This window comes from Triturus cristatus, chromosome 7 (assembly GCF_964204655.1).
Source record: "Triturus cristatus chromosome 7, aTriCri1.1, whole genome shotgun sequence".
NCBI lineage: Eukaryota > Metazoa > Chordata > Amphibia > Caudata > Salamandridae > Triturus > Triturus cristatus.
In genome coordinates, this window is record NC_140590.1 from 38,465,768 (window position 1) to 38,491,940 (window position 26,173).

Genomic DNA, 26,173 nt, shown 5'->3' on the forward strand with positions numbered 1-26,173 from the left:
CCGGCCTCCCTGGTGGCCCGGTGCTGGCCGGAGGTGGAGCTGGAAAGGACGGAGATTGTCCTCTGGGAGGGCTGAGCGGGGATCCCCCCGGGAGCTCCCTTGGCCGGCCTTGATTCCCTCCGCCCCTCTGGTGGGGGGGTCCCTGACTGTGGCGACCGTAGTCTCCCACGGGGCCCCGGGAGGTCCGGGTGTTCACCCACCGGTCAGCCTCGACGGCCAGTTTTCGAGGGTCTGTGAGCTTGCTGTCCAGGAGGTGCTGGCGCAGCTCTACGAAGCAATTAGCGGACAAGTGTTCCCATGCGATTAGGTCGAACAGCTCCTCAAAGGTGGAGACCTTGCTGCCCTTGATCCATCCGTCCAAGGCCCGGCTGTAAAAGTTCACGTACTCCACCCAGGTGGTACCGGGTATCTTTTTGCAGTCTCTAAACCGTTGCCGGTACATTTCAGGGGTGAGCCCATATCTGGCTACCAGGGCCTCTTTCATGTGACTGTAGGAGTTCATCACCGTGGAGGGCAGGTCCAGCAGGGTATCTCTCCCCTCGCTCAGGAACCGGCCCCACAGCCCAGCCCCCTAGTCTTTCTGCGGGACTCTGTGGGAGGTCATGGTGACTTCGTAGGCCTTGAACCATTGTTGAATGTCGTCGTTCTTATAGTATTCTTTCACCACATCTTTGGGGATGTGGACCTTTGGTTCTACGGTGGAGGAGATGGGTTGGGTTTCCGTGGGTCGGGCCTCCGCCTTCTTAGCCTTGAGCTCGATTTCTTTTAGGCTACGTTCGTGCTCTAGTTGGAGTTTTTTTTCTTCGTGTTCTCTCTGTCGTTTCTTTTCCTCTAGTTCTCCTTGTAGGCGTAACTGTTCCACCGCCAGTTTTTTTTCAGCCAGTTTTAGCTCTCCTTCGATTTTTAATTTTGCTAGTTCTAGTTCGTGGTTGCGACCTCTTTCTCGGTCCGCTAGTTCCTCTGGGGATAGGCCCCCCTCGGGGGCGCCGTTCCTCCCCGGGGTGCTTCGTGGTTCGTTGGGAGGCTCTCCTTCTGTTTGTGTCCGGGGAGTTCCCACCTCGACCCAGGTTTTTAATGCTCCCTGGAAGTCTTCTTTCGTGCTCAGTCCGGTGGTAGCGATTCCAAGGTCTTTGCAAAATTGTTTCAGTTCTCGGTGCGTATAAGATTCTAACTGGTCTTCTTGGAATGTCGTGCTCGGGTTGGTGCCTGCGGCACCTAGGGAAGTTTCTCCTTCCATTTCTTCTTGGTAGTGCGTAAGCCGTCTACTGCACGATCTCTAGGTGTTGGCTCGGATCCCACCGCTGCCACCAAATGTTGGAAGGTGTTCCCCGGGGAGGCTGCGGAATGCGTTCCTGACCACCCGGAGGCCCACCTTACCCAGAGATAGGCCAAGCAAGAGCAGGGAGGCCCTTCCTGGAAGGGTCTCGTACCTAGGATCGCACACGCTGCGCTTACTTTCTCTTCGGATAGAGGGACACTACACAGTAATTCGTTGTAAGACAATATGCTTTTATCGGTGGTTGTCAGGGATCTTTATGATCCGGCAGGCAGGTGCAGAATTATTGCCACAAGCGGCAGCGATCTCGTGAGAAGGGAAAGGGTAGCGGTGTGGTAAATATTTCATTACCGGTACTATTTTTTATGCGGGAAAGTCTAGTAAGAATAACTCAGTAAATATAAGAGGCAGAATCCGTGGTATTAGAGGTTCTAAAAGGCTTTATTCCTATACAAAGGAATACAATTCGAATTGCAGGCTTTCTATTCCATCACCACGAAAGTTCAGGAAAGAAGGGCATACATTATTGACAGATAATCAGTTTTATAGAAAATACACTACAGTGAAACAGATGCAAGAGGCGTAACAGCTGATAATACAGATGAAAATGTGCATACGTAACTAATAAAGGCGGACATGTGGGCGTAATTTAATAAACGTCATTATACATGATGTCACAAGTGGGTGGATCCATAAAAGAATCCTGCAATGTCAGCAGAAATATTTGGCAGAGATGCGCGCGCAGCCGCATGACGTGTGATTGACGTGCAACTAGAGGGTGAAGGGGACTTGACATTTAGCTCTACATGTGGAGACAGAAGTCTGGGGGTCATGTCAACCTAATCCCAAATCATATCTAATATCCTATGTTTAAAGAACTGTGTTATCCAGAAGGAAAGGTCTCTGGGATAGAATCTATTCTATACTGACTGTTAATGCGTGTACAAGCGTCTAAGTGTCTACATGAGATGCGAGGGGGTAGGAATATTCCATGGTAACAGGGGCTATGAATTACTTGCATGAGGACAGCGAGGCCTGGCCCTTTGCACGGTAGCTGGAGGAATGTTTACCTAAACTACTAGACAGGAATGCATCGAATGAGGAGCGGAGCAGATAATCTTGAAGGTGAAATACAGTTGTTGGCAGGCAACAGGCTGGATCAGGCACCGTTAGCCGCGCAGGGAGTAGGACAAGGTTCAAGGATACAGATGCAGGCTCAGACTGGAGCTTTCAGAGGCAGAAGGCAGGAAAAGGCTTGATGACAAAATTCTGGGCCTACTCGCCTGAATCTGTAAAATGTGGAAAGTGAACCACATAAAGTCGGTGGCCTTTCATACTTAGGAGTGGAATATCTGACCCATTCATGGCGGATCTGAAAGAGGACATATTGACGGTGGACGCACATATATTTGCGTCTTCAAAACTGGAACTGGAGGGAACATACATGTACTTATAGCATGCACATGGAGCCGTTGGGGTCTACGATAGGGGACATAACTGATCACAAAATTCATATTTCCTCATTCCCTCCTTGTCCCCTACGGACCCTCAGGAGATATCGATCTTCATCAATCCATCGATCTGTTCATATAGCATCATTTGTTCTTCTTTCTTCTTCCGGGATCTCGAACGAAAACTTGGATGTGGGATACACGATGTGGCACACAGACCACAAATCGCTGGCCCACATTGTAGACATAAACAGCAACTGAATAGTATGAGAAAGCCAATACCTAGGAAGGATAGGATTCTCCATCCCCAGGCTGACAACACGCTCCAAAACCAACCGGACCAAGTCCAGGTGCCTGGACTCTGGTGTATCTGGCTCATAATCTTATGAAGACGAGTTATGGCTTTATATACTGATGGCGAATTTTCTGGTATGAAAACGCAGCAACTTGATCCGATGACCCTACAAGCTCCGCCCCTATCGGCCAGGATGACGTCAAGGACAAGACGATTTTGAAGCACAACAATCCGCATAGCAGACTGCTCTTCTGTTAAATTGCCTAAGGCGGAAGTAGTTTCGTTCACTACTGCTTCAAGGGTTCTAGTTAATCTACGTATCAGCTTACTATTAGTGACTGTACCTATATAGGGAAAGAAACCTTTATTGAAATCTGTGTATTGTTCCCATGCTGTTTCAGTGTAATCGACAATTGGGAGATCTCTCTGCTGTCTATTGTGTACTAAATGGGTATTTCTATGATAATCAGGAGGAGCTAGGAAAACAGGTGGCAGAAGGAATGCTATGTAACAGGTACCATCCCAGTCTAGAGGTAGACGTATATATGCGGTCTGGCCACATATGAAGTAGGAATGACGGGAAGCTCTAAATGTAGACTTGCCTTGATCACTGAATTTTATTACAGTGGTGCATTTACTATGGCCCATGTGTATGGAACCATTCTTTCTTACACATAATTCCCCTTTTACTGGGAATACTGACATGGCGGGCAAGATTGGTGTAGCTTCAGATTCAACGTTCAGGATCATGAGGTTAAGTGTAAAATTACCTAATCCATATACTTCATTTTCTAGATCGGTTCCTGTTCTTTTGGGAAGTCCCTCCTTGTAAGGGTAGCAGACTTTAAGCAAAACTAGGTTCAGGTTTCCCCATACCCAGTTGTCTTGATAAACTGCGGAATTTGAATCTAGGGAATTAATCAAACTAAACCATGCTCCACAGGAGCCATTGTGTGTGAACGGATAGGGAAAGAGGGGCAAAACTCCCTTATAGTTCTGATAGGGAGGGAGTCGGCCACATATCCAACAATTTGTGGCATTGCTGGTCTGATGGGAATGATGTAACATACTAATGAATGTGTTATTGCGCAGCGCAAATCTATAGGACAATTCATGCGGAGGTAATTCGCTAAAAGAATGTTCTGCAGTTACATTGTAAGCACGCTTAAGAATAGGGTAATACATGTGCAATAGTATGCTGACAATGATGATCAGAAGACTTAGAAAAAACAAAATTAATAATGTTACTGTACAGTGACTACGAAGTGATTTACAATACGCATGCTTTTTAAGCTGCATCTGATGATTTCTTTCTCTATTCCGGTCTAGAGGATACATGTCAGAGACAAATTCAACCGATTCACCTTGGAGAGGACTTAAACAATCAAATTGTCTGACTTGCTAGACCTTAACTTCAGTTTATAAAGTTCAGAGTTTGTTAATTCAGCCAAGGGGAGCTTTGAGTCTGTCTGTGAGGGAATGCAGGGCAGAGCGTTCACACTAGATGGTAGTCCATAAAATTTCTTGATATGACACGAGTGCAACCACCCTTTACGTCCCTCAATCTTCACGGCTGTCCTCGTAGTTAGTAGAACCAATTTTGGCGATGTCCATCTAGGCTCCAGTTGGGTCTTTCGGTCAAAATTCCTGACCAGCACCAGGTCGCCAGGAACCACGTCATGGGGCTTCACCTCAGTATTATCGGGAAAAGCTGCGGCTACCTGTGAACGACAAGATTGTAGTGCAGACATCAAGGAAGCCAGGTAATCTGTCAGCATATTACAGTCAACATCAGTGATTTTGCGAGGTATAGGCGTCCCCCACATATTTGGTGGTCTACCGAAGATCACCTCGTACGGGGATAGCCCTGTTCGAGAATGTGCTACCATCCTCATGTAAAAGAGCGCAACTGGTAAGGCTACTATCCAATCGACACCTTTTTCTCTACATATTTTGGACAATCTAATTTTCAGAGTTTGATTATGGCGTTCCACGAGACCTGCTGCCTCGGGATGTCGGACACAGTGGAATTTCCATTGGTAGCCTAACAGAAGGGAAACGTATTTCATTAGTTCGGATGAGAACGGCTGGCCGTTATCTGAGTAGACAACACGTGGTAAACCGTACCGTGGGAAGAATTCTCGAACTAACTGTTTGGCAGTAGTCGGGGCAGTGTAATCTGAAACCGGGTAGGCTTCTGTCCAACGGGAAAGAGCACAGACAACTACGAGAACATATTTGAATCCTCGACATCGTTCCATCTGGATATAATCCATCTGGAGGACTTCAAAAGCATGATCGGGAGTTTGAAATCCACCCTGCTCTACGGGGATGCTTTTACCTGGATTAAACTGACAACATATCATACAGGTACGTACTTTCTGTTTAGCTGCGGCTCGTAAATGTTTGTTAAACCAGATGTGTTGAATGCTGTCTAGCATAGCTTTTTCTCCTAGGTGCGCTGGACTATGTATAGTGTTAATGATGACTTGAACCATGGAGTCGGGAAGAAACCATATAGATTTTTCCTTCGTCATCCATCCTTGATCTGTTTGGATCCCTCCTAATTCAGTCCATTTCTTTATTTCTTCTGGTGTAGCATGTGTCTGTATGTCAATTACATCAAGGGCGGGATCCTTAACTGTCATGCAATGTGTTGGTGTCAGAACTATTGTCTTTGTCACGTCAGTTGTATGAGTCTGATTCTGAGCAGTCTGTTTAGCTGTTCTGTCAGCTAGGTCATTACCCTGAGAAATGATATCGGTAACTTTTGTATGGGCTTTGCATTTCATAATCGATATTGCAGTAGGTAGATGAATCGCGTCTAATAGGGCTTGAATGAGGGGTCCGTGTTGGATGTGGGCACCGTGAGAAGTTAAATAACCTCTCTCTCGCCACAGTACGCCGAAGTCATGGACGACTCCGAATGCATAACGTGAATCTGTGTATATGTTGACTTTCTTATTTTTGGCTTGAATACAGGCTTGTGTCAGAGCGATGAGCTCTGCTGCTTGAGCTGACAAAGTGTTAATACAATTTGTTTCAATGACGTCAGTGTCTGTTGTAACTGCGTAAGCGGCCACTAACTCTCCTGTACTTGTTCTCATACATGACCCATCTACATACAATGTCAAGTCTGGATCTGACAAAGGGATATCTGTCAAGTCTTGTCTGGGTTTCGTCGTGATAGTAATGACTTCGACACAATCATGTGCCAATGGATCTGTTCCGCCCACTGGTAACAGTGTGGCAGGATTTAACGTATTACAACGTCTGATTTCTATGTGTGGCTGAAACAATGTTAATTCGTAACCCGTGAGTCTCGCTATAGTCAAGTGTTGCGTTTGTGTGCGGTTCAAGAGAACCTCTACTGCGTGTGGTACTTGTACTGTCAATTGATGTCCTAACACTATGGCATCGCTTTGTCTGATTGCTAAAGCTGTTGCTGCCACCGATTTCAGGCACGCAGGAAGAGCCTGAGCTACTGGATCTAATGTACTAGAGAAATAAGCACATGGTTTGTGTGATCCTGCTTGTTCCTGAGTGAGTACTGACAAGGCAGTACCTTCGCGTTCTGTAACAAAGAGTGTAAACTGTTTACTGTAACATGGTGTTGCTAAAACAGGTGCTTGGCATAAAGCTTTCTTTAAGCTTTCAAAGGCGTGTGTATGTTCTGGAGTCCAAGGGAGGACAGTCGATGTGGCTGCCTCCTGTGTTGTCAACTGGATAAGTGGTTTTGCTAGAAATGCATATTGAGGGATTCACTGCCTACAGTATGAAGTGAGGCCTATAAAAGCCCGCACCTCCTTTTGTGTCTTGGGTGGTGACATGTTAGCAATTAACTGGATGCGGTCGGGTGTAAGCTGCCTTCCCTCCTTGGACAGCGAGTGCCCAAGGTAAACAACTCGCTGGACACAGAATTGCAGCTTAGAAGGGGACACCTTGTGCCCCTTGTCGGCCAGAAATTTCAAAACCGTCAGTGACGCTGTTTCACATTCAGGTTCGCTTCGGGCGGTGATCAGCAGATCATCGACATATTGAAGCAAGGCAGTGTTAGCTGGCATGTGGATACTGTCAAGTTCTCGTTTCAGTGCTTGGCTATAGATGCTGGGGCTTTCTGTAAATCCTTGAGGTGCGCGTGTGAATTTAAAACTTCGTCCATTTAAACTGAATCCGAACAGATATTGACTTTCCGGATCGATTGGGACGCTAAAGAAAGCATTCTTGAGATCAATTACAGTGAAAAACGTTGCTTCTGAGTCAATAGCTGTGAGTAATGAGGAGATATCTGGGACCACAGGGTATTGTGGTACAATGCATTTATTTAATTCGCGCAGATCAATAACTAATCGATATACTGGTGGTGCTTTTGGATCCGTTCTTTTAAGAATCGGAATTATCGGGGAATTACATACATTGGAGTCCGTTTCGACAACCACTCCTTGTGCAATGAGCTCGTCAATGATTTGCAGTAAAGCCACTACAGCATCTGGTGGTAACTTGTATTGTCGCATTCGTGGTAGTACTACTCCTGTTTTTAGTGTGACACGATATGGTGTAATATTCATGCAACCAACATCAGTGGGGCCTTGTGCCCATAAATGTGTAGGTAAATTCTGCAGTCGGTGATCCATGTCCCTGGACACGTAGTGACCTTTAAAGTCACGTAAAAATAATCGTACTCCCTCCGGAGAACAACATATAATGGCTCCTAGAGCTTTCAATGTTTTTATACCTAACAAGTTTTCTGGACAGGATTTAGTAAGCAATAAATCTGTAGTACGTGTCAATGGACCGACCGTAAGTGGAAGAGGTTGTGTTACGTCATTGATTATAGGTTTTCCTGAGAATCCAAGGGAAATATTTTGTGAGCCTGAGAGGGGTGCCCCTGGAACTTCACTGCGTCTTATAGTTGTTCTGCTTGCCCCTGTATCAAGTAAAAACTTTCTGTCTTCCCCTAATAGTTCACTATGTACATAAGGTCCCTCTTGGTCTACAGGAACCTCAATAAGGGGTAAGCCAACTTCCCTCTCTAGGCTATTTCATGTGTATCGCTGATAATCGGGATAATCTGTTTGTGCATACTGATACATCTGTTGTGTTGTTGCTTGTGTTGCAGCAATAGGCTGCGCCTGTGGTGGTGCTACGATCTGTTGTGGAGCTGCCTGTTGCGGAGCTAGTTGTTGCGGAGCTAACCTAGGTTGTGCATACTGAGGGATTTGTTGTTGATTCTGATCCTGTCTAGGTGGACGTGGTCTTTCCTGGGTTCTACCTGTGGCAATATTATGTTTCAGGACTGGACAATCGTGTATATAATGACCTTGTTGTTTACAATAGTTGCATGTCCCTTTCGTTGGACCTGCGGAATCACCCTTTTGATGACCATCGGCTGGAACTGACTGTGCAACAAGCATTTTCATTTTTGTATCTTTCATACGTCTTTGTTCATGTTCTTCTCTAATTCAATTGTGGTGATATTGTAACATCTGTAACATCTGTGATGGGGTATTACCTTGCCAGGTACTTTCGGATTTCAATACTCTATTCTTGACTTGCAGCAGAGAATTTTCAACTAATTTTGTCACAAACAGATGTGGATATGACTCACTACTGGCTTTTATGCCACTATTTATACTAAAACATTTTTCAAATCGGGAATAGAAATCACTAGTGTCTTCATCTGGCTTTTGTTTACAGGCTGATATTGCACCCCAGTCTTCCTTTTTCGTAGTTAATAAACGTGGCAGTACCTGCACTAGTAATCCTGGTAGTGCTGTAGTCTTTTCCCCAAGCCCTGCTCCTGCAGCTCGTGCCCTTTCTTCGTTTTCTAATGCTATCCAATCTATCTTTTGGTCTCCCACCTCCCATTCCTTTTCTTTGAGTTTCTCATAAACACCGGCGGGTAATAGGACTTTTAATATTTTCATAATGTCGGGGTAGGTATACTCTCCCATGAGTAACATGTCTTTTATTTCACGGTGGAAACCTGCTGGATCCTTGTCATGGCTGGGTACTACTTTCTTCATTTCTAATAATTCCAATTTAGTTATAGGCGTGTATACAAACACGCGTGTAAAGTTATTACCGTCACCTCTGATTGGGTGTACTTCGCGTAACGGGTTCTGTCTATCTATGTGATACATTTTTCTTCCCATGATGGGAACTGGAACGTGTTCTGGGCATACGAAAGTTAAATATTGGTTTCGAAATTCTAGAATTTCTTTAATCAAATCAGTACCTGACCCTCTCCATATATTCGTGAGTAGTTCTGTCAATATGTCAGGTAAGGGTCCTGGATCGGAGTGTTGGCTTTTATATAATATAAGGAGGTGTTGAATCATGTATATACTAGCTAAACGCTGTTCGTATGGGTCAAGATTCAGAAACGTGTGTGCAAGTACATCATCATTGTATTCGCTGGGACTGTCAGCCCATTGTACTGCTGACCTGGCTAATTCTTGTTCGTCCATGGATTCGAGCATGTGGTACCCCCTTCGATCTCGGAGTAATTTATCAGCGGCTTGGAATAGGTGTTCAGGGGATCTGGTATTTAACATAGGGGTTTGAAAATGTCTATTATATTCTGGACGTATCGGACGTATCGGATCATTAAAACCTCTAGTATTATTATGGGGTCTTCCTCTACCTACATAAGCTATCGTTTCTAATTGTTCTGATTCTTGCTCCTCGTCTTCTTCTGATTCTACTCTGTCTGTTTCTCGTCTTTCTTTATGTATTCGTTCTACTTCCTTGCGGATCTTTCGACACATGGCGATTATACACGCCTGTCTATCATGTTTCTCTTCTGATATGTTCTGACCCCATTTGGCAAGTCTGTGCATGGTATCGTGATCTGCCCCAGGCCTGTCTTGATTCCTGATTACGCAATTTATGAAGAAACGTAGTAGTTGTCTTTGGACATCCACTTTCTGGTATTCCATAGCTTCGTTAATACTTTCTGGACCTCGCCCTGTTTGGACAAAGCGATATATATTGTCTAGGTGTTCAACCATTCCTGGTATCGTCGTTAAATATAATGTAGCTCGTCGTATACGTAGTGATGATATGAGCAATTTGTCCTGTCTACCTGGCACTGGATCGTATCTACAATCCACAAGTTGTTCTTTAAACATGTCGGATGTCGCTAGTTGAGGTGTACGCTGGAGTGCTAAATCTCTAAGGGTCTGTTTATTTCGCGGCGGGGTGGCAAACATGTCTGTCGTACCTCCTGTAGCACCATCTGAGGTGCTGGGCAAGAAAGGATTCGTTGGACGTAGGATAGAAATTGTAGATGCGGGAAAAACTGTAGAAACGGACGGACCTGTTGGGACTTGCGTAGGAGTTTGTTGTTGCGGGGGTACAGACGGATGCTCTTGGTGTTGAACACCATCGGCAAGCGGTGTGTGTGGTATGGCATTAGCATAACCGGGAGCTACGTCATCTAAATAGGAGGAAAGGAAAACGTCCTTTGCTGTTTTGGGATGTGTTTTGGGATGTGCTTTTATCGGGAGCAATGGAGGAGTTAAGTCTTTTGGTATTTCCGGGGTAGCCTTAGGTAACCCTTCGGCCAGAAGAGGATACATACCATTCATAAGAGCGTTTCTTTGTCTATCTACTTGTTCTGATTTTACTCGGTTACCTTCCTCAAGTAATAGATTTTCTCGGGTTTTATTTGAATTCTCTCTACCTTTCTCTTCCTGTCTGAGTGCTTTTTCTGTACGTCTATATGATTCTTTACGCCATAATTCAATGGCATCTTTCTGTGACTGTCTGGCTTTCTTTTTCCATAATTCTTCTTCTACTCTCATGATGCAATCTGCATCCCAGGTCCCCGCTGCGGGCCATCTCTGACTCTCTGGTAACTCTTTGGTGTAGTCCACCCATAAATCAAGAAATAATATGGCATCTAGGCCATGCTTATGATACATAAAGTACCCTGGAGTGTCCCTAGGTGGGATGGGAACAGCTTCTTCGAGTACCCCTTTTCTAGTTTTGATCTGTCTTAATTTCGAAAAGAGCGGCATTTTTAGACCTTATTACTAGAACACACTTTATACAAAAAAACACAATAATGTACAGTCATTCACACCACAATATATAGAACGTATTAAAACATTTAACACTTAACAGTTTTAACGAACGATGATAACTAATAGAAAACTAGTTACTGACATAATACTGACATTAGATAATACTTATTTATATGCAAGACATACTAGATATACTGCTAAACAGTACAGATACACTGCTGAAACAGTGCAGACCGGATTTGTGTACCCAAACCCGTCTTGACCGGCACAGACTATGTGCACGTTAAATGCCTCCCCGGTAATGGTACTCACCGGGTAGCTCGGAACGGAAGGCCTCGGAAACGGAACTGAAACTGGACCGGACTGGACTCGACTCGACTGGATTCGGGACTTCGGAACCTGGCGGGCCTCTGTATACCTCGGATCTTGCTCTCTCAGCTAGGCTCTGGTCGGGATACTTCGCACTTCTCACCGCCTCGTCTGGGTGTTGATCGCAGCCTCAGTCGCCTCCGCTTGGCCGGAGGGAGATACAGGAAATCCTGCAGGTACGCGTTTTTGTCCGTTCAGCTGTGGCAGGAGACCGGGCCTGCAACGCACCGCCGGCGCGTGAGATGAGAAAGTGTCCCTATTCGGGCGCCAATTTATGTGGTAAATATTTCATTACCGGTACTATTTTTTATGCGGTAAAGTCTAGTAAGAATAACTCAGTAAATATAAGAGGCAGAATCCGTGGTATTAGAGGTTCTAAAAGGCTTTATTCCTATACAAAGGAATACAATTCGAATTGCAGGCTTTCTATTCCATCACCACGAAAGTTCAGGAAAGAAGGGCATACATTATTGACAGATAATCAGTTTTATAGAAAATACACTACAGTGAAACAGATGCAAGAGGCGTAACAGCTGATAATACAGATGAAAATGTGCATACGTAACTAATAAAGGTGGACATGTGGGCGTAATTTAATAAACGTCATTATACATGATGTCACAAGTGGGTGGATCCATAAAAGAATCCTGCAATGTCAGCAGAAATATTTGGCAGAGATGCGCGCGCAGCCGCATGACGTGTGATTGACGTGCAACTAGAGGGTGAAGGGGACTTGACATTTAGCTCTACATGTGGAGACAGAAGTCTGGGGGTCATGTCAACCTAATCCCAAATCATATCTAATATCCTATGTTTAAAGAACTGTGTTATCCAGAAGGAAAGGTCTCTGGGATAGAATCTATTCTATACTGACTGTTAATGCGTGTACAAGCGTCTAAGTGTCTACATGAGATGCGAGGGGGTAGGAATATTCCATGGTAACAGGGGCTATGAATTACTTGCATGAGGACAGCGAGGCCTGGCCCTTTGCACGGTAGCTGGAGGAATGTTTACCTAAACTACTAGACAGGAATGCATTGAATGAGGAGCGGAGCAGATAATCTTGAAGGTGAAATACAGTTGTTGGCAGGCAACAGGCTGGATCAGGCACCGTTAGCCGCGCAGGGAGTAGGACAAGGTTCAAGGATACAGATGCAGGCTCAGACTGGAGCTTTCAGAGGCAGAAGGCAGGAAAAGGCTTGATGACAAAATTCTGGGCCTACTCGCCTGAATCTGTAAAATGTGGAAAGTGAACCACATAAAGTCGGTGGCCTTTCATACTTAGGAGTGGAATATCTGACCCATTCATGGCGGATCTGAAAGAGGACATGTTGACGGTGGACGCACATATATTTGCGTCTTCAAAACTGGAACTGGAGGGAACATACATGTACTTATAGCATGCACATGGAGCCGTTGGGGTCTACGATAGGGGACATAACTGATCACAAAATTCATATTTCCTCAGCGGGACAGTCTTTAGATCAGTGTCTCTGCGAGGTATCCGGCGCACAGCTCTCAATCCTCGAGCTGAGGGGATGTTGCTTCTCTCGGCAATCTCTGCCGATTCTCTTGGAGGAGCGGGCCGCGAGTCACTCAGCAGGCACCGGAGGGTCGTAGTTCAGGGAGCCGCGACGGCGTCAGCAGGGCTCAGATGGTTCAGAGTTCGGGGAGCCGCGACAGCGTCAGCAGGGCTCAGATGGTTCAGAGTTCGGGGAGCCGCGACAGCGTCAGCAGGGCTCAGATGGTTCAGAGTTCGGGGAGCCGCGACAGCGTCAGCAGGGCTCAGATGGTTCAGAGTTCGGGGAGCCGCGACAGCGTCAGCAGGGCTCAGATGGTTCAGAGTTCGGGGAGCCGTGACAGCGTCCGCAGGGCTCAGGTGGTTCAGAGTTCGGGTAGCGTTCTTCTGTTCGGTGAGCGATCGAGCCGCGACCAGGTCAGCCGGCTCTCGTCAGTACAGGTCTTCTCTGCCCCCGTCCTCTCCGCAACCCTTGTAATACTCCCCCTCCTCTTTGAAGTCCGGAGTCCTCGCGGAGAGGGGTCTGGTGCCTGGGGGGCGGTGTGTCGGGGTTTCCTGTCGCTCGGCCCTTTGATCTGTTCAGGTGGGTCTGGGAGGGACTCCAGACACCCAGCAGGCGAGGCGCCCGCTCACCGGGGGCCTGGTGGTCGATCGAAACCTCCCTCGGGGGAGAGACCAGAGGTGTGACGGGGTCGGCGCCTCTCGGTCTGGTTTGGTGGGGGGTTTCGTTCTCCCTCGGCCGGGCATGCGTGTTGGGGATCTGGTCGGCCCTCGGGATGTTGGCCCACGGAAGCCGGAAGGCCGTGTCCACGAGGTTCGGCGTGGTTGTAGGGTAACTTGCTGGTCGGGAGGGCCCACGCCACGAGGCCGGTCTCACACAGGGCTCTTTCAGATTTCTGTCATTTTAGTACAGTTGGTACATGTCATCCCCTCTAGAAGGGTGGGATCATACTCCCACACCAGTTACTGGTGTGGTGGTATGATTCCAAGTTGTTTGACACCAAACATGGCATGTTTTGATGCAGTCATTCCAAAGTTAGCATTTACCGCGAGGTTATAATGCACTTAAGAGTATATGGTTTAACCGCATCCACAAACAGCCCCAGAGAATAGACTCTGCCAGCTGCAGAGGGGTCCTGCTCATGCAGAGGCACCCCCTCACATAGTAAACCTAGCACCCTGCCCTCGGGATTGATAGGGCTTGCCATAGGGGTGGCTGATAGGTTTATATGTGTGTGTATGGTGAGATATAGGAACCTATATCTCAGTGAGGAGTGCTAACACTACCTCACCCAGGCCGCAGTAGCAGGCCTGTGGTGTCAGATTTAGTCTGATTCCCAGGGGTGGCATAATACATGCTTCAGCCCCTGGTAGGCCTGTGAAGTGCCTATGCCCTAGGTACCTAAGGTACCATATACTAGGGGTTCATAAGGTACCACAGTATCCAATTACTAGTGCATCTAATATGCGCACCAAGTCGTTTAGAGAGAACAGAGAGACTGGGGCCCTGATTAGCAGGGACCCAGCCAGACTATAGCCAGAAACCAGTGTATCCATCAGAAAAAAAAGTGGGGGCAACATAAGAGGCAGATCCTACTCTCCTACAATAGGTCTTGCCATCAGACAGCCAAAGCTGCCTGTAACTGAGACTTAAAAAGGAAACCAGATTATTTGTCTTTCAATCTTTATTATATTTGATGTAGATTGCCATCCTCTGTCACTGAAGTACAGAGTTGTTTCCTGGTTTGTAACAAGTTCCTAAATGGCTTAACGTTGTAAATCATTTTCCTGCGACCACCTATTACTCAGACAGGTGCTGGAGAGTGTTTACTAAATGTCTCTACATTTGTTTCCCTCACCAAGAGTTCATCCGTGATATTGCAATGTGATTATAATAGATAAGCGACCAGTGACCATCCTGAGATTATGAGCCATCGGGGCCTGCTTAAGCAAATAATTTGATTGCCAAAAATTATTGCATTGGCCAGAAAAACGTCGAATGGGCAATCTGTTCATGCAAGATATTCTGTTTATTTTAGCATTTACTAAAAAAAGGAGACACTCCAGGGTAAGAAAAGGCTCATCAGCTTTTAAGTGCAGACTTAGGAATGCTTTAATTCATAAATACCATTTCTATAAAAAGATCTGCCTGTCTAAAGCTGTGAATTGTTGTCTGAAATGATGCTCATGGCACTAACGAAAGCCAATGCATGCGAAACCTTTTCAGCATTTGCTCCACCATACATAAATACCATTGCTCTTTTATTCTCATTCCCTAATTTAAGGGTACACCGGTTTTGCACACACCACTATTTTTTTCTCACTGTCTCATATGTATAGCTCAGTGTGTCCTGCTCCCTGGTTCTGCAGCTGGTTTATACCTGTGTTCTGACAAACACGTCTTAGAGAGGCATACAGCCACCCCTGTCTCCCCTGCCTCTTGCCACACTTCTGTTTCATTCAAAACCCATTTCATTTATTAAGCAAACACATGCTCACACCAGTAGACCCACTATAAATTGCTCTCACATTATTTGAGTTGACCTCATAGGCCACATTCACAGAAGCCCCTCCCCAACCGCTTCCACTTTCAGAATCAATAAACTTTGACTTTCTTTCCTCTCTAGGCTGCAAGCCAGAGCAGCAAGAACCGGCTGGTGCAGTCAGCAGAGTTAACAAAGGTACATCCAGGGTCATGTTGATGGAGCAGGGTTTTTTTCTTTAAAACCGAATACCTGTTTCATTTTCGCATGTTATAATTAAAAGTACTACTGATTAATTAATAACTACTAAAGATGTGTCAAAGTCGTGTTTAATCAACCTTATTAACAGAAGAATTACACGTGGGAACGCTATTGCATGGCTAAAATAATAAGTGAACTAAGTTGGTGAGCAATTGACGAAATAGATGTTGCTTATGTGATGTTAATGTGTTTTGCGCTTATAATAAATATGCATTAATGGCTTTTGATGTCGCAAATGGCTAGATAAATACATACACATAAGGGTATTAGCAGGGGAATAACACTGTTTAATCATTTCTGTGCAGTAATTCTGTTTTATGTTCTATTTCACTTAAGTTGACTAATGTGGCCTACCAGAAAATGGCTACCACCCGCAGCCTGCATTCGAGTTGATGGAAATGTTGCAAGGAAGCTTCGCACTGCCTGTGACCTTGCCCTCTCGACAAAACTGAAAAGCCATGATCATGACGACAAACCAGGACGGATGCCAAAGAGCCCCTGAACATGATATTTGTTGCAAAAACAGAATTCTGAACTTATGAACTGATGATCCCACGACTGGGATACAATTTATCTAAAAGAGACATCCGTTTTGAATAAAGATTGTAACATTTCAGAAATGTAAATTTTAGTATAAATATTAGTAGACTAGAGAGGTCTAGCGCCACTTCTTCCCGAACTGATGATCCGAGGTCCCGACGCTGACGGAGAGGATGGTGACTCTACATGACGGCTAGAAACTCTAATTGAATTTCTGAGGACCGGTTCTGACTTAGGATCTGAGTTTTAGCCAGAATAGGTAAATATGAGAGAAATGAATTCGCATTTATTTGGCTTTTCATGCAAATTTAGATAAACAAATTTTCTGTTTGAATCTCTGTGTCGGGTGGTTATTTTATTGTCATGTTTATTGAATTTATTTGCAGTTATTAGAAAAATGTTTTTCGACAGATTTATAAGCAACTAGTAGATGCCATTGACCTCAGGGTACATGCAGATTGGTTAGGTATCGAAAGTGTTTCTCCTTATACAGGGCACGGATAGAGTGGTAGGATGAATGTTGGTGTAATGGGCCCCACCAGCGTATGATGTGTGTGTGCGTGTGTGACTGTGAAATCACTCCGTCCGTGGAAGTAGAGGAGATTCGGAAGCTCCGATCTGCACCAGTTTCTTGGTAGCAGAATGATGATTAACTATTGTCTTGATCTGGCGACTTTGCGTGTATATAGGCTTGTTGATTATTGATTGATATTGATGTTTTTACTAACACTGTATGTTGAAGTCGTATTGAGTTTTGTGTAGTGTGTACGGCTTCTGGGACGTAGGAAGTCGGTGACAGTTCCGTAGTAGGGCAGAGGGAGTGCTGCTCTCGGAAAAAGGCGGGATTGTTGGCCCTGTATGCAGACAGGGGAAAACGTGTGACAATTGAAGTTGCGCGTCGCATTGTCTGGGTTCGATAAGGTAGCATCGCCGTGTGTTACCATTAGAAATGTATTTTCTGTGTGAGAGAAGTGTATATGATAGCAAAGGTTATCTGTGAAGTCCTGGTCTTAGGTATCAGGGATCCTTATGGCATTCCGTTAACACTTATCACTGGGAAGGTAATAGATATTCTCGGAGCTTGTTAGAAGGACAGAGCAGAGGTAAGCGCTGTTTTGTGAACGTGTGATATAATTCTGTAGTAGAACAGACTGTTCGCTGGACTTACAAATCGGCTACATGCCCTTCATGTTTTTGCTGCTGCCCATTGCATGAAGATTAATATATCTAAAAGTAAAGTTATGTGCATAGCCGGTAAGAAGAAGTGCCGATCTGTAAATTTTGGATGGTATATCGGCGGCCAAAAACTGGAGGTTGTTAACTCCTATACCTTCCTGGGGAAAATTATCACGGCTAACTTGAGTGAGAGGCCCCATATTGAGCATAGTTCACGCAAAGCCCTCGCCCATGGCAAAGGTTTAAACTCCCTCTATCAGGCTACGGGGAAAAGGCACTTTTCGTGTTTACTGGAGGTGTACAGGTCTAAAATCCCCGCAACGATACTGTATGGTATAGAACTTATAGAGGTGAAATATTGGGACTTTTGCCATAAGATTGAGGGGAAACTCTTAAGATCCCTATCTTCTCTGAATACTGCGTGCTCTTTGGCCGATTGTAGGCTCGATTTCGGTCTCAGGAGCAGTTGGGTACAGGGACTATGTGCCCTAGTAAAATGGGTGGCCTGCCTGGCTAGAGCTGAACTAGGGACGATGAGAGCTCTCCTCAGAAGTGAATTACTGGGTAATTTCAAAGAGTTTTCACAACTTGTAAGGAATTTTAGAAAAGCCGTAACCCTTCTAAAATTAGATGAAAACACCTTGTTTTTGTATTCTCCCTTACAGTTAAAACTCGTATTAAAACAGGCCTCGTGAGAACTATGTTTTCAGTTTGATAAGAAGTTAATCTGTGAAAAAAGGGATGTAGACCTTCTCCTTAATTCTTATGTGATGAAGTTGGCCCAACCCTATGTCACATGGAACTTGCCGCATGGTATTCGTAGATTCTGGTTTCTTTTACGTTACGACCTAGTACCTTTAAATCTACTTTTATCCAAATGGTACGGTTCTTCTCCTATGTGCAATTTATGTAAACTGAGTACCCAGGATTGTATGCATGTTTTATTGACCTGCCCTGCGCTCCGTATATTGCGTCTCAGATGGTTAAAACCTATTTGTATCCGTCTGGGCATTTCCACTTTGAACGGCTTTCTCCAAGCACTTTATTGGCCTCCTAATGAAATGTTCTGTTTCTATATTTTTAACTTTTTTAAAGGTTTTTTAGCTATTTATTAACATGCCTCTGGAGATGTTTGACATTGCTTCCTGCTGTAGATCTGTCATTGTATGTTATTTTTGTACTTAAATATGTTTCTCAAATGTCATAATCTTGATATGTACTTGTCTTCTGCTTTTATCATTGTAAACTTCTATGTGGCCCTCTTTTGAGAGCCAAAACATAATAAATAAATTGATTGACTGTTCGCTGTTCTCGGGAAAGGCAGAATTCTGTGTGATTGTACTACATTTTCTGGTATGAAAGTGCGTGAATGAGAAGGCATTCTGGTTAATTGTGAAACTCTTAGGAGCATTCCGGAGAAAACAGTTAATTGGTGCTTGTTAGAAGGGTAGAGTAGAGGGATGTGCTACTTTATCAACGGAAGTAATGATTCTGTAGTAGGGCAAAGGTAAGCGCTGCTCTCGGGAAAGGCAGAATTCTCGTGGGAAAGGTCTTTTGCTGTTCTGTGGCTAGCGAAGCAGACAATGGAGATGTTTGTATGTTGTAACTAACAGACTCGTAGAAGTTGAAACAAAGTCAAACCAAGTAGTCTTGTAAAGGAGGGGTAGACGCGAGAGACAGGAGACAGGAGCAGAAGCTGCTGCAGCAACTGCTGACGTCAGGAGACCGCGCTGTGATTGGACAGTGGGTTGGAACGGTGGAAACACGGTGATTGGTGTGCTAGTGTACGCCGCGCAAGGATTGGAAGACATACAGGGTGACGTAGACGCTCCAGGATTGGTGCGTTGGTGTGAGTCGCGCTGGGATTCGTGGACTGAGTTAGTGACGTAGACGCTCCAGGATTGGTGCGTTGGTGTGAGTCGCGCTGCAATTGGACAGAAAATCGTACAGTTGTAGAAAGACAAAAAGGGTTGTGGAAAAATAAGAAAATGTACTACCACGCTGAGGAAAAGAAAAAGAAATCCTTGCTTAGTAAAGTAAAGAATTGGTTTGACAAGGATAAAGATATTGTGACTAGGGAAGGACAGTTACTTCCTCCAATAAGAACCCCCGCATCCTTCATGGTTGCAAAGTATGGGTATCATACCTGTATTTGGTTAGATAACTGGGTGAAGTATACGAAAGAAGATGGAGTTTTAGCTTTCCCGGAACATGGCTCATTTCATCTGGCCATACTGAGAAACTTACGGGAGCGGATGATGTGTCTAGAGCCTCGGCCTAGGCCGACGCAATTTGAGGCATTAACTGAATGGGAAGATGAAATGCATGAACGAGAAAAGCAGAGGGGTGGAGGGAGTTACAGGTACATATTTGGGCGAAAGTATGATCGTGAAACCCATCATGACCGGATGAGAAGGTGGCGTGATGCCAGTATGACCGAGGGATTATATCCTATAAGAACAGCAGAGGAGTCAGAAGGGAGAAAGTGTACAGAGAAAGAACATAATGTAGAAACCAGGAGATATGGGGCGAATGAGTCTGATGACGATGTCTTAGAAGACATGCTCTATAAAAGACCACCCCCATATAGACGAGAACCAGAGGTAGGAACAGCAGTGACCCCGATGAGAGATACCTTGCGGATTATTAAGACAGAGGGTACCACCCCTGGGTTGAAAAGCAGTTGTTCTCTGGCGGAAGGAGAAAGAGAGAGAGAAAGAGAGAGAGAAAGAGAGAGAGAGAGAGAGAGAGAGGGAGAGAGAGAAAGAGAGAGAGAGAGAGAGAGAAAGAGAGATAGAAAGGGAGAATGAAATTGAGGATGAAAAGACCAGAGAACTAGCAAGAACTACCTTTGAACTGACAGAGAAAATCAGAGAACTGACTAAAAATCTTGAGGCAGTTACAGTGCCTGTGACAATAGGCCCGGTTATACCGATTTTTGACAAGCAGAGGACGGGTGAGAATGGTTTGACAGTACCATATGTGGGCAATAGATTGATTGTTCCTCCGGAGCAGGCAGAAATGAGAGCAGGAGAAACACAGTGGAGAACGGGAGAAAAGCAGTGGAGACATACCATATGTGAAGGAGAATTGAGTGTGCAGACTAATTCAAGTTTGAATTCTGGATGTGTGGAAGGGAACAGAGGATCAATCATAGAACCACAAAGAGTGACAGAACCAGGGGGTGCAGAAAAATCTGTGGGAATAACTGCTGAAGATTTGAATGATTGGCTGAAGGCTTTGCAGAAGAAAGAAAAAGAATCCCAGGGAATTGATGTAGCTAGGCTACGTATGGAAATGGAGGAAATGATTGTAGGAACAATCCCTATAGAAACGCTGAAAAATTGTCAGGAAGGGGAGATTCTCTTCCTGTGTAAGAGCATCACATGGAGAGCAAAGAACATACATGACAGGTTGAAAGGAATAGCCAGTGAAATGGGGATTGACATGGACAAGGTAAAATCTTTACAAAAGCCTTACCGAGTGGATTTTACAGATAAGGACATTGAGAATCTGAACAATGCAGGCCGAACAGGGCAGATCAAGGAGATGATTGCTTTGTTGAGAAAATGGGGAGACGTAGAAAGATGGAAAGACAGATGGTACAGAAAGCGAGAGGATGGGACAGATAGAACTTATTCGACATTCCCTCTGAAAGAAAAGGAGAAAGCGGTGACAGCCTACCCTATGAGGAAGATTCCAGGAGGTGGGTATGTACATGTCCCATGGACCAGACAGGATATTTTGTCATTTACAAATGATTTCCCTCGACTAAGGGAGAAGCCCGTCGAGTGGTATAGACAGGTCGACAGATTTGTGAAGTTGTCAAAAGTGCTGTGGATTGACCTGAATAGTCTGTTTGATATAATTGTACCAGCAGACCTGTGGGCAGAATGTAAGATAGTCATAGACTGGCCCACTAAGGAATACCCGAGAGATCCAAAGACAGGAGCTCCAGATCCGGAGGTCATGACGAAGTACGAGCAGGTTATGGCCTTCTTGAAAAATAAAGTACCCCCAAGGAAACAGATTGGGTTAAAATAGATCGGACACATCAAGAATTGAAAGAATTAGTCCATGCATATTATGAAAGACTAATATTAGCTTTCAAACAGTTCAGTGGAGATGAACATCTGGGTGACAAGGACCTGAGCCATTTTGTATATAGATTTGTGTATGGTTTGCGACCTGAAATCAGTGAAATGATAAGGCAGCATACTGTAGACTGACAGAGCAAGAAGATTGATGAGATCCTGAGACATGCAAAATACTTCAGTGATGAGATTGAGGCAAAGCAGAGGAAACTAAAAGAAAAGGCAATGTGGGCACAGGTGAAAGTTGCAGAAAGACAGGAAGCTCAGTTGGTTGAACAAGCGAATAACCCAGGAAATAAACCCAGGTTTGGTCCAGGAAAAGGGAAAGGAAATATAGAGGAAGCCAAGAAGAAGTTCCCATGCCACAACTGTGGAAAATTGGGGCACTGGAAATCCGAGTGTAAGAATCCACCGTCTAATAATGATGACAATCCATCATTGAATTCACAGGTGCAGAGTGAGGGGTGTGGTCAGCATCGGCAACAGCAGAAGGCTGATAAGCAGCAGAATCAGGTGCCAAAACCACCCTTGCCACAGAGAAGAGGATCCCAGAAGTACAGCCAAGAGTCGGGGTTCTACGATGAAGAGCAGGTAATCAAACCAAAATGCGCATGCGCTGTATCCCAATACTGGCTGAAGAATGAAGGAAGTGACTCTGAGGGTGACTTCTGACGGTGCCGAAGAGAGGAGGAGGAGTGCGTACTTGGCGCAACTCTAGAAATAGACCAGGCAGGGCCTTTTGTAGGTGGGAAAATTAATGGTGAAAGTGTTACTTTTTTAGTTGACACAGGAGCCACGAGATCGACTGTCAGGTCAGCTGATATAAAGAATCTTCCTCTCTCGGATGAAGCGATCCAAGTAGTTGGTGTGTCCAACACACAGATTAAAACTCTACTTACTGAACCAGTAAGGGTTAGAATAGGGAAATTATCAGAAATGCACCGATTTGTGGTGTGTGACACTAGTCCTGTGAACTTGCTAGGCAGGGACCTGCTGTGCAAGATGAATTGCACTATTTTCTGTACTCCAGATGGAATAACTTTTGAAACACCAGATGAAGATGTTCTATACAGAATGACCATGGATAACAGGGAACGTGAGGCTTTTGGAACATATGCTATATTTAATCCAGATGCTTTACCCCCAGAATTGAAACAGACAGTGAAAGCAGCAGTTTGGGATTTTACTGGAGAGGATGTAGGTCTGATGAGAAATGTAGATCCAGTAAAGATTACTGTAAAAGAGGGAGTGGCTTACCCAAACATACCACAATACAGACTGACACCCGAAATAATTGAAGGAATAACACCCATAATTGAGAAGATGATTCAGCAGGGGGTGTTAAGAGAAATATTGAGCAGCCCATGTAACTCACCAATAATGGGACTGAAGAAACCTAATGGAAAGTTCAGAATAGTACAGGATTTGAGAAAAATTAACAAGATTGTTGTGTCATGTTGTCCCATTGTGCCAAACCCATCAGTGATTTTGTATCAGATTCCCCATGATGCAGAATGGTATACTGTAATTGATTTGTGTCATGCTTTCTTTTCAATTCCATTGCATCATGGCAGCCAGCCAATATTTTCTTTTAGATTTGGAGAGCGGATTTTGGCATGGTGCCGAATTCCACAGGGGTATACAGAGAGCCCTTCAATATTTAATCAATTGCTGAAGAAATCTCTGGAAAGTTTAACAATGCCTGAAAATTCAGTCTTGGTCCAGTATATTGAGGACCTGCTTGTGGCATCAAAAACCCGTGAAGCTTGTGAAGTAGACACCATTGCTTTACTGAATCACTTGGCAGATGGAGGATTAAAGGTATCTCCAGCCAAATTGCAATTCTGCAAGAAAGAAGTCCAGTACCTAGGACATAACATTGAGAAAGGTCTGAGGAAAGTGACCATTGACAGGATTAAGATCATTAGGGGAATGAGAGCCCCAATGACACAAAGAGAAGTGAGAATGTTCCTGGGAATGGTAGGTTACTGTCGTCAGTGGATAAGTAACTTTTCCCTGATTGCCAAACCATTGATTAAATTGACCAAAAGTGAGGTGAAAGACCCATTAGAACTAAACCCAGAAGAAATGGCTGCATTTAGAGAGTTAAAGGACAGACTATGTGAAGCTCCTGCCCTAGGAATGCCAGATTACGAAAAAGAATGTGAGCTGTATTGTAGTGAGAGAAATGGATGTGCACTTTCAGTGTTAATCCAGAAACATGGACGCCTAAGAAGGCCGATTGCCTACTTCTCATCAACACTTGACCCAGTAGCTGTGGGTTTACCAGGTTGCCGAAAAGCAGTAGCTGCTACCTGTAGAAGTCTGGAACAAAGTGAGGGAATCATAATGGGATATCCTGTATGGGTATTCGTACCTCATGATGTGGCAAGCCTTTTAACAAGGAGCCGGACACAGTTCATGTCTCATAGTCGGCTGACTAAATATGAGAAAGTCATTCTTGGTGCAACAAATGTGACCCTGGAGAGATGTGTGAATGGGAATCCAGCGACACTGTTGCCTGATTCTGAATGTGTGGGAGTGAGGAATGAAGTTGATCATGACTGCCTGGATGTGCTTGATTACTCTACAAAGCCAAGACCAGACATAAGAGATTTGCCACTGCCTGAGAGTGATCGTATGTTGTTTGTGGATGGATCTTGCTTGAGAACGGATGAAGGAACACTGAGTGCTGCATATGCTGTGTGTACAGTCTCAGGAGTTGTTGAAGCATCACCTTTGAAAGGAGTTAAATCCGCTCAGGTGGCAGAATTGGTGGCATTAACAAAAGCCTGCAAGATTGGGAGAAATGTGAGCAATGCCACTACTTCACATAGTGTGGCTGTTGTTAACTTCTCATGGGGAGGGGTAACTGGCCTCAAAAGGGTTGTGGTTAGTGCAGACCTCCCAGTAGAATGTTTGTTGGGTAATGACCTCGAGAGTTCTCTATGGTCAGAAGTGGAGTACAGGACACATGCAGAGATGTTAGGTATATCACCACATGTCCTTGCTGTGACCAGGTCACAGGCCAAAAAGTGCCTTACTGAACCACAGGTCTTGGATCCTGGAACAATGGACCAAGCACCTACCAAGAAGAAGAACAGGAGGGTTAAGGCTGTGCCTTCCCCCCTGCCTCCAAGTGATGATCAGCCTTCCCAGGAAGATGATCTAGAGAACCCTGAAGGAACTGTCCCTGAAGAGCTTGAACCTGATCAGGTTGAGTTTCTGGGGACAGGGGGACCTTCCAGGGCTGACTTGGGGCAGGCTCAGTTATCCTGTCCATCTCTTCAACCCCTCAGACAGCCGGCTGCTGCTGAGGCTGCTGGGAATGCTCAAGGTACCCATAAAGTGTATTGGGATGATGGGCTCCTTTATTCAGAGGCTAGAGACCCCAAGCCTGGTGCATCCAGGAGGTTGGTCATACCCTTGAGTTTCAGAGGCTTCCTTCTTACCTTGGCCCATGATATTCCTCTAGCAGGACACTTAGGCCAGAATAAGACTTGGGACAGACTTGTCCCTCACTTTTACTGGCCTCACATGAATGAAGATACCAAGGAGTTTTGTCGCTCCTGTGTGACCTGCCAAGCCAGTGGCAAATCAGGTGGCACAACAAAGGCCCCCTAATACCACTACCTGTGGTGGGGGTTCCCTTTGAAAGAGTGGGAATAGATATAGTGAGTCCCATGGATCCTCCCACTGCATCTGGGCACAGATTTATACTGGTGGTAGTGGATCATGCCACCAGGTATCCAGAGGCAATTCCCCTTAGGACCACTACAGCTCCTGTTGTGAGTGGGGTTTCCTAAGGAGGTGGTTTCTGACAGAGGTACCAACTTCATGTCAGGATACTTGACAGCTATGTGGAAGGAATGTGGTGTCAACTACAAGTTCACCACTCCTTATCACCCACAATGCAATGGGCTTGTTGAGAGATTCAACAAGACCCTAAAGGGTATGATCAAAGGATTACCTGAAAAGCTCAGGCGAAGATGGGACATCCTTCTACCCTGCCTTCTGTTTGCTTACAGAGAGGAGTTGGCTACAGCCCCTTTGAGTTGTTGTTTGGGCACCCTGTGAGAGGCCCACTTTGTTTAGTGAAGGAAGGATGGGAGTTACCTCTCAAAAAGCCTAAACAAGACATAGTGGACTATATACTTGGTCTCCGCTCCAGGATGGCTGAGTATATGGAGAAGGCATCCAAAAACCTTGAGGCAAGCCAGGCCTTACAGAAAGCTTGGCATGACCAAAAGGCTGTCTTGGTTGAGTTTCAGCCAGGACAGAAGGTATGGGTGTTGGAGCCAGTGGCCCCAGCAGCACTCCAAGACAGATGGTCTGGACCCCATACAATCCTGGAAAAGAAGGGAGAGGGTACCTACTTGGTGGACCTAGGAACTCCCAGGAGTCCCCACAGGGTACTCCATGTTAACAGGTTAAAGGCATATGTTGACAGGGCAGACATGGGCTTGCTCATGGCTACAGATGAGGGACAGGAGGAAGAGAGTGACCCTCTCCCAGACTTGTTGTCTCAGAACCCTGAAGATGGCTCAGTTGAAGGAGTGACCCTTGGAGGCAACCTCACTGATCATCAGCAGATTGAATGTAGACAGGTTCTACAATCATTTCAGCATATGTTTTCACTGATACCTAGTCAAACTGACTGGTGTACCCATGTGGTGGAC